Source organism: Castor canadensis, chromosome 19 (genome assembly GCF_047511655.1).
Source record: "Castor canadensis chromosome 19, mCasCan1.hap1v2, whole genome shotgun sequence".
In the NCBI taxonomy this organism is placed as follows: domain Eukaryota; kingdom Metazoa; phylum Chordata; class Mammalia; order Rodentia; family Castoridae; genus Castor; species Castor canadensis.
Genome location: NC_133404.1, coordinates 16242609 through 16258315, shown reverse-complemented (window position 1 = coordinate 16258315; position 15707 = coordinate 16242609).

The following is a 15707-nucleotide window of genomic DNA, read 5'->3' as shown; positions in this document are numbered from 1 at the left end:
GAATACGTCCTGCAACGTGGGCTTTTCAAAGGGCAGATAGGGTCTCTTTGTTCCATAAGCTTATTGTGCTGAGTTGAAGAAACACATGTGTCTCCTGAAAGAGAGTCATTTCTGATAGAAGCAGCAGCATCCAGCATAGTGTTATCCTGTGAGAATTGATTTAGTATTTGAAAGGAGTACTTTGTGCCACTTGGTTACTGAAGGTGGAGAGAGGTTCTGTTTCTTCCAAACAGGCCTATTGAGCTGAGTTGAAGAATCACATGTATCTCTCTGAGGAAAACCATCTACATTAGAAGCTGCAGCATCTAGCACATTGTTTCCCTGTGAGAACTGAGTTAGTTTTTGAAAGAATACTTCCTACAACTTAGCACTTTCAAGGTGAAGAAAGGCTGATTTTGTTCGAAACAGGCCTATTCAGATGATTGAAGAAGCACAGGTATCGCTCCAAAGAAAATCATCTATGTCAGAGGAGGAGCAGCTAGCACATTGTTTCTCTGTGAGAATTGAGTTAGGTTTTGAAAGGAATACTTCTTGCAACGTGGCTTCTTCAGGGTGGAGATAGGATCTCTTTGCTGCATATAGGCCTATTCAGCTGAGTTGACGAAACGCATGTATGTCTCGAAACAAACCCAGTAGTGTTCGAAGCAGGAGCATGTAGAACTTTGTTTACCAGTGAGAATTGAGAAACCTTTTGAAAGGAATCCTTCGGGAAGCTTAGTTTTTCAAGAGGATATAGGCTTTCTTTGCTCCATACAGGCCTATTCAGCTGAATTTTAGAAACACATGATTCTCTGGAAAGAAACACATTTGTTTTAGTAGCAGGAGCATCTAGCACATTGCTTCCCTAGAGAATTGAGTTAATTTTGGAAAGGAATACTACCTGCAAATTACACTTTTCAATGCGGAGACAGGCTCCTTTTCTTCCTAATTGGCCTATTCAGCTAAGTTGAAGAAATACATATATCTCTCGAAGAAAACCATCCATGTTAGAATCTGCAGTATCTAGCACATTGTTTCCTGTGAGAACGGAGTTGGTTTTTGAGAGGAATACTTCGTGTAACATAGGTTCCTCAAGTTGCAGATAGGTTCTCTTTCTTCGAGAGACCTGTTGACCTGAGTAGAAGAAGCACATGTGTCTCTCCAATGAAAACCATGTATGTTACAGCAGGAGCATCTATCACACTGTTTTCCTGTGAGAGTTGAGTAAGTTGTTGAAAGGAATAGGTTGTGCCATGGAGGAGTTTCAAGGTGGAGATAGGCTCTCTTTTTTCCAAATAGGAACGTTCAACTGAGTGAAAGAAACACTTTTGTATCTCTCGAAAGAAACCCATTTGTTTTCCGAGCAGGAGGATGTTGCACATTGTTTCACAGTGAGAGTTGAGTTAGTTTTTGAAAGGAATACTTCCTGCAAATTATAGTTTTCAATGTGGAGAAAGGCTCACTTTGTTCCCAATAGGCCTGCTTAACTAAGTAGAAGAAAGACATGAATTTCTCCAAAGAAAAACATGTTTGTTGGAAGCAGGAGCACCTAGCAGATAGTTTTCCTGTGAGAATTGAGATCGTGGTGAAAGGAATCCTTCGTTCACGATGGGGTTTTCAAAGGAGAGATCGGCTACCTTGGTTCACCATTGGTTCACTTTTTTCAAATAGGCCTATTGAGCTGAGTTGAAGAAATACGTGTTTCTCTGCAAAGAAACTTCTTTGTGTTAGCAGCAGGAGCGCCTAGCACCTTGTTTCCCTGAGAGAATTGAGGAAGTTTTTGAGAGGAATAGTTCCTGCAATGTGTGTTTTTCAAGGTAGAGATGGGCTATCGTTGGTTCAAATACGCCTATTGAGCTAGGTTGAGGAAACACATATATGTCTGGAAGGAAACCCGTTTGTGTTAGAAGCAGGAGCATCTAGCACGTTGTTTCCCTGTGAGAACTGAGTAAGTTTTAGAAGGCAACACTTCCTGCAACCTGTGTTTTTCAAGGCAGAGATGGGCTCCCTTTGGGCCTAATAAGCCTGTTGAGCTGAATTAGTTAAACACATAATTCTCTGGAAAGAAACCCACTTGTGTTAGAAGCAGTAGCATGTAGCCCATTGTTTCCCTGTGAGGATTGAGTTAGTTTGTGAAAGGAATACTTCTTGCAGCGTGGGTTTTTCAAGGTGGACATAGGCTCTCTTACACCCAATAGGTCTATTAGCTTAGGTGAAGAATCGCATGTGTCTCTCGAAGGATACTCTTTTGTGTTAGAAACAAGAGCATCAAGCACATTGTTTCCCTACACATTTGAGTTGGTTTTTGAAAGGAATACTTCTTTCAAATCGTCATTTTCAATTTGGGGAAGGGCTCAGTTTGTTTGAAATAGGCCTATTCAGCTATGGTGAAGGAACACATATACCTCTCAAAATGAACTCATCTGTGTTAGAAGCAGGAGCATGTAGCACAGCGTTTCCCTGTGAGAACTGAGTAGGTTGTGGAAGGGAACACTTCCTGCATCTCATGTTTTGGAAAGCAGAAGTAGGCAAATTTTGTTCAAAATAGGCCTATGCAGGCTTTGAAGAAACACATGCATACCTGAAAAGAAAACTACGTATGTGAGAAGCAGTAGCGAATAGCACATTGTTTCCCAGTGAGAATTGAGTTAGTTGTCGAAAGGAATACTTCCTGCAAGTTAGGTGTTGCAAGGTGGAGACAGGCACTTTTTGCTCCAAATAGGCCTCTTCAGCTGAATTGAAGAAACAGATGTATCCCTCAAAAGAAGACATTCTATGCTAGAAGCTGCTTCGTCTTGCACCTTTTTTCACTGTTAGAATTGCGTAAGTTTTTGAGCTAAATATGTCCTGTAACTCAGAGTATTGAAGGTGGATAAAGGCTCATTTTGTTACAAATAAGCCTATTCAGCTGAGTTGAGGAAACACATGTATCTTTCGAAGGAAAACCATCTGTGTTAGAAGCAGGAGCACATAGCATATTGTTTACATGTGAGAATTGAGGATGTTTTTGAATGGAATACCTCTTGCCACTTGTGTATTTACAGGGAGGGATATCCTCATTTGGTTCAAAGTAGGCCTATTCAGCTGGTTTGAAGAAAGACAGGTTTCTCTCAAAAGAAAACCATGTGTGTTAGAAGCAGGAGGATCTAGCACACTTCTTCCAAGCGAGAATTCTTTGACTTTTGGAAAAGAACTCGTCCTGCAGCACAGGTGTTTCCAGGTGGAGGTAGGCTCTGTTTGTTCCAAACAGGCCTATTCAGCTGAGTTGAAGAAACACATGTATCTCTCCAAGGAAAACCATCCAGGTTACAAGCTGCAGCACCTAGCACATTGTTTCCCAGTGAGGATTTAGTAAGTTGTGAATGGAATACGTCCTGCAACGTGGGCTTTTCAAAGGGCAGATAGGGTCTCTTTGTTCCATAAGCTTATTGTGCTGAGTTGAAGAAACACATGTGTCTCCTGAAAGAGAGTCATTTCTGATAGAAGCAGCAGCATCCAGCATAGTGTTATCCTGTGAGAATTGATTTAGTATTTGAAAGGAGTACTTTGTGCCACTTGGTTACTGAAGGTGGAGAGAGGTTCTGTTTCTTCCAAACAGGCCTATTGAGCTGAGTTGAAGAATCACATGTATCTCTCTGAGGAAAACCATCTACATTAGAAGCTGCAGCATCTAGCACATTGTTTCCCTGTGAGAACTGAGTTAGTTTTTGAAAGAATACTTCCTACAACTTAGCACTTTCAAGGTGAAGAAAGGCTGATTTTGTTCGAAACAGGCCTATTCAGATGATTGAAGAAGCACAGGTATCGCTCCAAAGAAAATCATCTATGTCAGAGGAGGAGCAGCTAGCACATTGTTTCTCTGTGAGAATTGAGTTAGGTTTTGAAAGGAATACTTCTTGCAACGTGGCTTCTTCAGGGTGGAGATAGGATCTCTTTGCTGCATATAGGCCTATTCAGCTGAGTTGACGAAACGCATGTATGTCTCGAAACAAACCCAGTAGTGTTCGAAGCAGGAGCATGTAGAACTTTGTTTACCAGTGAGAATTGAGAAACCTTTTGAAAGGAATCCTTCGGGAAGCTTAGTTTTTCAAGAGGATATAGGCTTTCTTGGCTCCATACAGGCCTATTCAGCTGAATTTTAGAAACACATGATTCTCTGGAAAGAAACACATTTGTTTTAGTAGCAGGAGCATCTAGCACATTGCTTCCCTAGAGAATTGAGTTAATTTTGGAAAGGAATACTACCTGCAAATTACACTTTTCAATGCGGAGACAGGCTCCTTTTCTTCCTAATCGGCCTATTCAGCTAAGTTGAAGAAATACATATATCTCTCGAAGAAAACCATCCATGTTAGAATCTGCAGTATCTAGCACATTGTTTCCTGTGAGAACAGAGTTGGTTTTTGAGAGGAATACTTCGTGTAACATAGGTTCCTCAAGTTGCAGATAGGTTCTCTTTCTTCGAGAGACCTGTTGACCTGAGTAGAAGAAGCACATGTGTCTCTCCAATGAAAACCATGTATGTTACAGCAGGAGCATCTATCACACTGTTTTCCTGTGAGAGTTGAGTAAGTTGTTGAAAGGAATAGGTTGTGCCATGGAGGAGTTTCAAGGTGGAGATAGGCTCTCTTTTTTCCAAATAGGAACGTTCAACTGAGTGAAAGAAACACTTTTGTATCTCTCGAAAGAAACCCATTTGTTTTCCGAGCAGGAGGATGTTGCACATTGTTTCACAGTGAGAGTTGAGTTAGTTTTTGAAAGGAATACTTCCTGCAAATTATAGTTTTCAATGTGGAGAAAGGCTCACTTTGTTCCCAATAGGCCTGCTTAACTAAGTAGAAGAAAGACATGAATTTCTCCAAAGAAAAACATGTTTGTTGGAAGCAGGAGCACCTAGCAGATAGTTTTCCTGTGAGAATTGAGATCGTGTTGAAAGGAATCCTTCGTTCACGATGGGGTTTTCAAAGGAGAGATCGGCTACCTTGGTTCACCATTGGTTCACTTTTTTCAAATAGGCCTATTGAGCTGAGTTGAAGAAATACGTGTTTCTCTGCAAAGAAACTTCTTTGTGTTAGCAGCAGGAGCGCCTAGCACCTTGTTTCCCTGAGAGAATTGAGGAAGTTTTTGAGAGGAATAGTTCCTGCAATGTGTGTTTTTCAAGGTAGAGATGGGCTATCGTTGCTTCAAATAGGCCTATTGAGCTAGGTTGAGGAAACACATATATGTCTGGAAAGAAACCCGTTTGTGTTAGAAGCAGGAGCATCTAGCACGTTGTTTCCCTGTGAGAACTGAGTAAGTTTTAGAAGGCAACACTTCCAGCAACCTGTGTTTTTCAAGGCAGAGATGGGCTCCCTTTGGGCCTAATAAGCCTGTTGAGCTGAATTAGTTAAACACATAATTCTCTGGAAAGAAACCCACTTGTGTTAGAAGCAGTAGCATGTAGCCCATTGTTTCAATGTGAGGATTGAGTTAGTTTGTGAAAGGAATACTTCTTGCAGCGTGGGTTTTTCAAGGTGGACATAGGCTCTCTTACACCCAATAGGTATATTAGTTTAGGTGAAGAATCACATGTGTCTCTCGAAGGATACTCTTCTGTGTTAGAAGCAAGAGCATCAAGCAGATTGTTTCCCTACACATTTGAGTTGGTTTTTGAAAGGAATACTTCTTTCAAATCGTCATTTTCAATTTGGGGAAGGGCTCAGGTTGTTTGAAATAGGCCTATTCAGCTATGGTGAAGGAACACATATACCTCTCAAAATGAACTCATCTGTGTTAGAAGCAGGAGCATGTAGCACAGCGTTTCCCTGTGAGAACTGAGTAGGTTGTGGAAGGGAACACTTCCTGCATCTCATGTTTTGGAAAGCAGAAGTAGGCAAATTTTGTTCAAAATAGGAATATGCAGGATTTGAAGAAACACATGCATACCTGAAAAGAAAACTACGTGTGTGAGAAGCAGTAGCGAATAGCACATTGTTTCCCAGTGAGAATTGAGTTAGTTGTCGAAAGGAATACTTCCTGCAAGTTAGGTGTTGCAAGGTGGAGACAGGCACTTTTTGCTCCAAATAGGCCTCTTCAGCTGAATTGAAGAAACAGATGTATCCCTCAAAAGAAGACATTCTATGGTAGAAGCTGCTTCGTCTTGCACCCTTTTTCACTGTTAGAATTGCGTAAGTTTTTGAGCTAAATATGTCCTGTAACTCAGAGTATTGAAGGTGGATAAAGGCTCATTTTGTTACAAATAAGCCTATTCAGCTGAGTTGAGGAAACACATGTATCTTTCGAAGGAAAACCATCTGTGTTAGAAGCAGGAGCACATAGCATATTGTTGACATGTGAGAATTGAGGATGTTTTTGAATGGAATACATCTTGCCACTTATGTATTTACAGGGAGGGATATCCTCATTTGGTTCAAAGTAGGCCTATTCAGCTGGTTTGAAGAAAGACAGGTTTCTTTTCAAAAGAAAACCATGTGTGTTAGAAGCAGGAGGATCTAGCACACTTCTTCCAAGCGAGAATTCTTTGACTTTTGGAAAAGAACTCGTCCTGCAGCACAGGTGTTTCCAGGTGGAGGTAGGCTCTGTTTGTTCCAAATAGGCCTATTCAGCTGAGTTGAAGAAACACATGTATCTCTCCAAAGAAAACCATCTAGGTTACAAGCTGCAGCACCTAGCACATTGTTTCCCAGTGAGGATTTGGTAAGTTGTGAATGGAATACGTCCTGCAACGTGGGCTTTTCAAAGGGCAGATAGGGTCTCTTTGTTCCATAAGCTTATTGTGCTGAGTTGAAGAAACACATGTGTCTCCTGAAAGAGAGTCATTTCTGATAGAAGCAGCAGCATCCAGCATAGTGTTATCCTGTGAGAATTGATTTAGTATTTGAAAGGAGTACTTTGTGCCACTTGGTTACTGAAGGTGGAGAGAGGTTCTGTTTCTTCCAAACAGGCCTATTGAGCTGAGTTGAAGAATCACATGTATCTCTCTGAGGAAAACCATCTACATTAGAAGCTGCAGCATCTAGCACATTGTTTCCCTGTGAGAACTGAGTTAGTTTTTGAAAGAATACTTCCTACAACTTAGCACTTTCAAGGTGAAGAAAGGCTGATTTTGTTCGAAACAGGCCTATTCAGATGATTGAAGAAGCACATGTATCGCTCCAAAGAAAATCATCTATGTCAGAGGAGGAGCAGCTAGCACATTGTTTCTCTGTGAGAATTGACTTAGGTTTTGAAAGGAATACTTCTTGCAACGTGGCTTCTTCAGGGTGGAGATAGGATCTCTTTGCTGCATATAGGCCTATTCAGCTGAGTTGACGAAACGCATGTATGTCTCGAAACAAACCCAGTAGTGTTCGAAGCAGGACCATGTAGAACTTTGTTTACCAGTGAGAATTGAGAAACCTTTTGAAAGGAATCCTTCGCGAAGCTTAGTTTTTCAAGAGGATATAGGCTTTCTTTGCTCCATACAGGCCTATTCAGCTGAATTTTAGAAACACATGATTCTCTGGAAAGAAACACATTTGTTTTAGTAGCAGGAGCATCTAGCACATTGCTTCCCTAGAGAATTGAGTTAATTTTGGAAAGGAAAACTACCTGCAAATTACACTTTTCAATGCGGAGACAGGCTCCTTTTCTTCCTAATCGGCCTATTCAGCTAAGTTGAAGAAATACATATATCTCTCGAAGAAAACCATCCATGTTAGAATCTGCAGTATCTAGCACATTGTTTCCTGTGAGAACGGAGTTGGTTTTTGAGAGGAATACTTCGTGTAACATAGGTTCCTCAAGTTGCAGATAGGTTCTCTTTCTTCGAGAGACCTGTTGACCTGAGTAGAAGAAGCACATGTGTCTCTCCAATGAAAACCATGTATGTTACAGCAGGAGCATCTATCACACTGTTTTCCTGTGAGAGTTGAGTAAGTTGTTGAAAGGAATAGGTTGTGCCATGGAGGAGTTTCAAGGTGGAGATAGGCTCTCTTTTTTCCAAATAGGAACGTTCAACTGAGTGAAAGAAACACTTTTGTATCTCTCGAAAGAAACCCATTTGTTTTCCGAGCAGGAGGATGTTGCACATTGTTTCACAGTGAGAGTTGAGTTAGTTTTTGAAAGGAATACTTCCTGCAAATTATAGTTTTCAATGTGGAGAAAGGCTCACTTTGTTCCCAATAGGCCTGCTTAACTAAGTAGAAGAAAGACATGAATTTCTCCAAAGAAAAACATGTTTGTTGGAAGCAGGAGCACCTAGCAGATAGTTTTCCTGTGAGAATTGAGATCGTGGTGAAAGGAATCCTTCGTTCACGATGGGGTTTTCAAAGGAGAGATCGCCTACCTTGGTTCACCATTGGTTCACTTTTTTCAAATAGGCCTATTGAGCTGAGTTGAAGAAATACGTGTTTCTCTGCAAAGAAACTTCTTTGTGTTAGCAGCAGGAGCGCCTAGCACCTTGTTTCCCTGAGAGAATGGAGGAAGTTTTTGAGAGGAATAGTTCCTGCAATGTGTGTTTTTCAAGGTAGAGATGGGCTATCGTTGGTTCAAATAGGCCTAATGAGCTAGGTTGAGGAAACACATATATGTCTGGAAAGAAACCCGTTTGTGTTAGAAGCAGGAGCATCTAGCACGTTGTTTCCCTGTGAGAACTGAGTAAGTTTTAGAAGGCAACACTTCCTGCAACCTGTGTTTTTCGAGGCAGAGATGGGCTCCCTTTGGGCCTAATAAGCCTGTTGAGCTGAAGTAGTTAAACACATAATTCTCTGGAAAGAAACCCACTTGTGTTAGAAGCAGTAGCATGTAGCCCATTGTTTCCCTGTGAGGATTGAGTTAGTTTGTGAAAGGAATACTTCTTGCAGCGTGGGTTTTTCAAGGTGGACATAGGCTCTCTTACACCCAATAGGTCTATCAGTTTAGGTGAAGAATCACATGTGTCTCTCGAAGGATACTCTTTTGTGTTAGAAGCAAGAGCATCAAGCAGATTGTTTCCCTACACATTTGAGTTGGTTTTTGAAAGGAATACTTCTTTCAAATCGTCATTTTCAATTTGCGGAAGGGCTCAGGTTGTTTGAAATAGTCCTATTCAGCTATGGTGAAGGAACACATATACCTCTCAAAATGAACTCATCTGTGTTAGAAGCAGGAGCATGTAGCACAGCGTTTCCCTGTGAGAACTGAGTAGGTTGTGGAAGGGAACACTTCCTGCATCTCATGTTTTGGAAAGCAGAAGTAGGCAAATTTTGTTCAAAATAGGCCTATGCAGGATTTGAAGAAACACATGCATACCTGAAAAGAAAACTACGTGTGTGAGAAGCAGTAGCGAATAGCACATTGTTTCCCAGGGAGAATTGAGTTAGTTGTCGAAAGGAATACTTCCTGCAAGTTAGGTGTTGCAAGGTGGAGACAGGCACTTTTTGCTCCAAATAGGCCTCTTCAGCTGAATTGAAGAAACAGATGTATCCCTCAAAAGAAGACATTCTATGGTAGAAGCTGCTTCGTCTTGCACCCTTTTTCACTGTTAGAATTGCGTAAGTTTTTGAGCTAAATATGTCCTGTAACTCAGAGTATTGAAGGTGGATAAAGGCTCATTTTGTTACAAATAAGCCTATTCAGCTGAGTTGAGGAAACACATGTATCTTTCGAAGGAAAACGATCTGTGTTAGAAGCAGGAGCACATAGCATATTGTTTACATGTGAGAATTGAGGATGTTTTTGAATGGAATACATCTTGCCACTTATGTATTTACAGGGAGGGATATCCTCATTTGGTTCAAAGTAGGCCTATTCAGCTGGTTTGAAGAAAGACAGGTTTCTTTTCAAAAGAAAACCATGTGTGTTAGAAGCAGGAGGATCTAGCACACTTCTTCCAAGCGAGAATTCTTTGACTTTTGGAAAAGAACTCGTCCTGCAGCACAGGTGTTTCCAGGTGGAGGTAGGCTCTGTTTGTTCCAAATAGGCCTATTCAGCTGAGTTGAAGAAACACATGTATCTCTCCAAAGAAAACCATCTAGGTTACAAGCTGCAGCACCTAGCACATTGTTTCCCAGTGAGGATTTGGTAAGTTGTGAATGGAATACGTCCTGCAACGTGGGCTTTTCAAAGGGCAGATAGGGTCTCTTTGTTCCATAAGCTTATTGTGCTGAGTTGAAGAAACACATGTGTCTCCTGAAAGAGAGTCATTTCTGATAGAAGCAGCAGCATCCAGCATAGTGTTATCCTGTGAGAATTGATTTAGTATTTGAAAGGAGTACTTTGTGCCACTTGGTTACTGAAGGTGGAGAGAGGTTCTGTTTCTTCCAAACAGGCCTATTGAGCTGAGTTGAAGAATCACATGTATCTCTCTGAGGAAAACCATCTACATTAGAAGCTGCAGCATCTAGCACATTGTTTCCCTGTGAGAACTGAGTTAGTTTTTGAAAGAATACTTCCTACAACTTAGCACTTTCAAGGTGAAGAAAGGCTGATTTTGTTCGAAACAGGCCTATTCAGATGATTGAAGAAGCACATGTATCGCTCCAAAGAAAATCATCTATGTCAGAGGAGGAGCAGCTAGCACATTGTTTCTCTGTGAGAATTGACTTAGGTTTTGAAAGGAATACTTCTTGCAACGTGGCTTCTTCAGGGTGGAGATAGGATCTCTTTGCTGCATATAGGCCTATTCAGCTGAGTTGACGAAACGCATGTATGTCTCGAAACAAACCCAGTAGTGTTCGAAGCAGGAGCATGTAGAACTTTGTTTACCAGTGAGAATTGAGAAACCTTTTGAAAGGAATCCTTCGCGAAGCTTAGTTTTTCAAGAGGATATAGGCTTTCTTGGCTCCATACAGGCCTATTCAGCTGAATTTTAGAAACACATGATTCTCTGGAAAGAAACACATTTGTTTTAGTAGCAGGAGCATCTAGCACATTGCTTCCCTAGAGAATTGAGTTAATTTTGGAAAGGAATACTACCTGCAAATTACACTTTTCAATGCGGAGACAGGCTCCTTTTCTTCCTAATCGGCCTATTCAGCTAAGTTGAAGAAATACATATATCTCTCGAAGAAAACCATCCATGTTAGAATCTGCAGTATCTAGCACATTGTTTCCTGTGAGAACGGAGTTGGTTTTTGAGAGGAATACTTCGTGTAACATAGGTTCCTCAAGTTGCAGATAGGTTCTCTTTCTTCGAGAGACCTGTTGACCTGAGTAGAAGAAGCACATGTGTCTCTCCAATGAAAACCATGTATGTTACAGCAGGAGCATCTATCACACTGTTTTCCTGTGAGAGTTGAGTAAGTTGTTGAAAGGAATAGGTTGTGCCATGGAGGAGTTTCAAGGTGGAGATAGGCTCTCTTTTTTCCAAATAGGAACGTTCAACTGAGTGAAAGAAACACTTTTGTATCTCTCGAAAGAAACCCATTTGTTTTCCGAGCAGGAGGATGTTGCACATTGTTTCACAGTGAGAGTTGAGTTAGTTTTTGAAAGGAATACTTCCTGCAAATTATAGTTTTCAATGTGGAGAAAGGCTCACTTTGTTCCCAATAGGCCTGCTTAACTAAGTAGAAGAAAGACATGAATTTCTCCAAAGAAAAACATGTTTGTTGGAAGCAGGAGCACCTAGCAGATAGTTTTCCTGTGAGAATTGAGATCGTGGTGAAAGGAATCCTTCGTTCACGATGGGGTTTTCAAAGGAGAGATCGCCTACCTTGGTTCACCATTGGTTCACTTTTTTCAAATAGGCCTATTGAGCTGAGTTGAAGAAATACGTGTTTCTCTGCAAAGAAACTTCTTTGTGTTAGCAGCAGGAGCGCCTAGCACCTTGTTTCCCTGAGAGAATGGAGGAAGTTTTTGAGAGGAATAGTTCCTGCAATGTGTGTTTTTCAAGGTAGAGATGGGCTATCGTTGGTTCAAATAGGCCTAATGAGCTAGGTTGAGGAAACACATATATGTCTGGAAAGAAACCCGTTTGTGTTAGAAGCAGGAGCATCTAGCACGTTGTTTCCCTGTGAGAACTGAGTAAGTTTTAGAAGGCAACACTTCCTGCAACCTGTGTTTTTCAAGGCAGAGATGGGCTCCCTTTGGGCCTAATAAGCCTGTTGAGCTGAAGTAGTTAAACACATAATTCTCTGGAAAGAAACCCACTTGTGTTAGAAGCAGTAGCATGTAGCCCATTGTTTCCCTGTGAGGATTGAGTTAGTTTGTGAAAGGAATACTTCTTGCAGCGTGGGTTTTTCAAGGTGGACATAGGCTCTCTTACACCCAATAGGTCTATCAGTTTAGGTGAAGAATCACATGTGTCTCTCGAAGGATACTCTTTTGTGTTAGAAGCAAGAGCATCAAGCAGATTGTTTCCCTACACATTTGAGTTGGTTTTTGAAAGGAATACTTCTTTCAAATCGTCATTTTCAATTTGCGGAAGGGCTCAGGTTGTTTGAAATAGTCCTATTCAGCTATGGTGAAGGAACACATATACCTCTCAAAATGAACTCATCTGTGTTAGAAGCAGGAGCATGTAGCACAGCGTTTCCCTGTGAGAACTGAGTAGGTTGTGGAAGGGAACACTTCCTGCATCTCATGTTTTGGAAAGCAGAAGTAGGCAAATTTTGTTCAAAATAGGCCTATGCAGGATTTGAAGAAACACATGCATACCTGAAAAGAAAACTACGTGTGTGAGAAGCAGTAGCGAATAGCACATTGTTTCCCAGTGAGAATTGAGTTAGTTGTCGAAAGGAATACTTCCTGCAAGTTAGGTGTTGCAAGGTGGAGACAGGCACTTTTTGCTCCAAATAGGCCTCTTCAGCTGAATTGAAGAAACAGATGTATCCCTCAAAAGAAGACATTCTATGCTAGAAGCTGCTTCGTCTTGCACCTTTTTTCACTGTTAGAATTGCGTAAGTTTTTGAGCTAAATATGTCCTGTAACTCAGAGTATTGAAGGTGGATAAAGGCTCATTTTGTTACAAATAAGCCTATTCAGCTGAGTTGAGGAAACACATGTATCTTTCGAAGGAAAACCATCTGTGTTAGAAGCAGGAGCACATAGCATATTGTTTACATGTGAGAATTGAGGATGTTTTTGAATGGAATACCTCTTGCCACTTGTGTATTTACAGGGAGGGATATCCTCATTTGGTTCAAAGTAGGCCTATTCAGCTGGTTTGAAGAAAGACAGGTTTCTCTCAAAAGAAAACCATGTGTGTTAGAAGCAGGAGGATCTAGCACACTTCTTCCAAGCGAGAATTCTTTGACTTTTGGAAAAGAACTCGTCCTGCAGCACAGGTGTTTCCAGGTGGAGGTAGGCTCTGTTTGTTCCAAATAGGCCTATTCAGCTGAGTTGAAGAAACACATGTATCTGTCCAAGGAAAACCATCCAGGTTACAAGCTGCAGCACCTAGCACATTGTTTCCCAGTGAGGATTTAGTAAGTTGTGAATGGAATACGTCCTGCAACGTGGGCTTTTCAAAGGGCAGATAGGGTCTCTTTGTTCCATAAGCTTATTGTGCTGAGTTGAAGAAACACATGTGTCTCCTGAAAGAGAGTCATTTCTGATAGAAGCAGCAGCATCCAGCATAGTGTTATCCTGTGAGAATTGATTTAGTATTTGAAAGGAGTACTTTGTGCCACTTGGTTACTGAAGGTGGAGAGAGGTTCTGTTTCTTCCAAACAGGCCTATTGAGCTGAGTTGAAGAATCACATGTATCTCTCTGAGGAAAACCATCTACATTAGAAGCTGCAGCATCTAGCACATTGTTTCCCTGTGAGAACTGAGTTAGTTTTTGAAAGAATACTTCCTACAACTTAGCACTTTCAAGGTGAAGAAAGGCTGATTTTGTTCGAAACAGGCCTATTCAGATGATTGAAGAAGCACAGGTATCGCTCCAAAGAAAATCATCTATGTCAGAGGAGGAGCAGCTAGCACATTGTTTCTCTGTGAGAATTGAGTTAGGTTTTGAAAGGAATACTTCTTGCAACGTGGCTTCTTCAGGGTGGAGATAGGATCTCTTTGCTGCATATAGGCCTATTCAGCTGAGTTGACGAAACGCATGTATGTCTCGAAACAAACCCAGTAGTGTTCGAAGCAGGAGCATGTAGAACTTTGTTTACCAGTGAGAATTGAGAAACCTTTTGAAAGGAATCCTTCGGGAAGCTTAGTTTTTCAAGAGGATATAGGCTTTCTTGGCTCCATACAGGCCTATTCAGCTGAATTTTAGAAACACATGATTCTCTGGAAAGAAACACATTTGTTTTAGTAGCAGGAGCATCTAGCACATTGCTTCCCTAGAGAATTGAGTTAATTTTGGAAAGGAATACTACCTGCAAATTACACTTTTCAATGCGGAGACAGGCTCCTTTTCTTCCTAATCGGCCTATTCAGCTAAGTTGAAGAAATACATATATCTCTCGAAGAAAACCATCCATGTTAGAATCTGCAGTATCTAGCACATTGTTTCCTGTGAGAACGGAGTTGGTTTTTGAGAGGAATACTTCGTGTAACATAGGTTCCTCAAGTTGCAGATAGGTTCTCTTTCTTCGAGAGACCTGTTGACCTGAGTAGAAGAAGCACATGTGTCTCTCCAATGAAAACCATGTATGTTACAGCAGGAGCATCTATCACACTGTTTTCCTGTGAGAGTTGAGTAAGTTGTTGAAAGGAATAGGTTGTGCCATGGAGGAGTTTCAAGGTGGAGATAGGCTCTCTTTTTTCCAAATAGGAACGTTCAACTGAGTGAAAGAAACACTTTTGTATCTCTCGAAAGAAACCCATTTGTTTTCCGAGCAGGAGGATGTTGCACATTGTTTCACAGTGAGAGTTGAGTTAGTTTTTGAAAGGAATACTTCCTGCAAATTATAGTTTTCAATGTGGAGAAAGGCTCACTTTGTTCCCAATAGGCCTGCTTAACTAAGTAGAAGAAAGACATGAATTTCTCCAAAGAAAAACATGTTTGTTGGAAGCAGGAGCACCTAGCAGATAGTTTTCCTGTGAGAATTGAGATCGTGGTGAAAGGAATCCTTCGTTCACGATGGGGTTTTCAAAGGAGAGATCGGCTACCTTGGTTCACCATTGGTTCACTTTTTTCAAATAGGCCTATTGAGCTGAGTTGAAGAAATACGTGTTTCTCTGCAAAGAAACTTCTTTGTGTTAGCAGCAGGAGCGCCTAGCACCTTGTTTCCCTGAGAGAATTGAGGAAGTTTTTGAGAGGAATAGTTCCCGCAATGTGTGTTTTTCAAGGTAGAGATGGGCTATCGTTGGTTCAAATAGGCCTATTGAGCTAGGTTGAGGAAACACATATATGTCTGGAACGAAACCCGTTTGTGTTAGAAGCAGGAGCATCTAGCACGTTGTTTCCCTGTGAGAACTGAGTAAGTTTTAGAAGGCAACACTTCCTGCAACCTGTGTTTTTCAAGGCAGAGATGGGCTCCCTTTGGGCCTAATAAGCCTGTTGAGCTGAATTAGTTAAACACATAATTCTCTAGAAAGAAACCCACTTGTGTTAGAAGCAGTAGCATGTAGCCCATTGTTTCCCTGTGAGGATTGAGTTAGTTTGTGAAAGGAATACTTCTTGCAGCGTGGGTTTTTCAAGGTGGACATAGGCTCTCTTACACCCAATAGGTCTATTAGCTTAGGTGAAGAATCACATGTGTCTCTCGAAGGATACTCTTTTGTGTTAGAAGCAAGAGCATCAAGCACATTGTTTCCCTACACATTTGAGTTGGTTTTTGAAAGGAATACTTCTTTCAAATCGTCATTTTCAATTTGGGGAA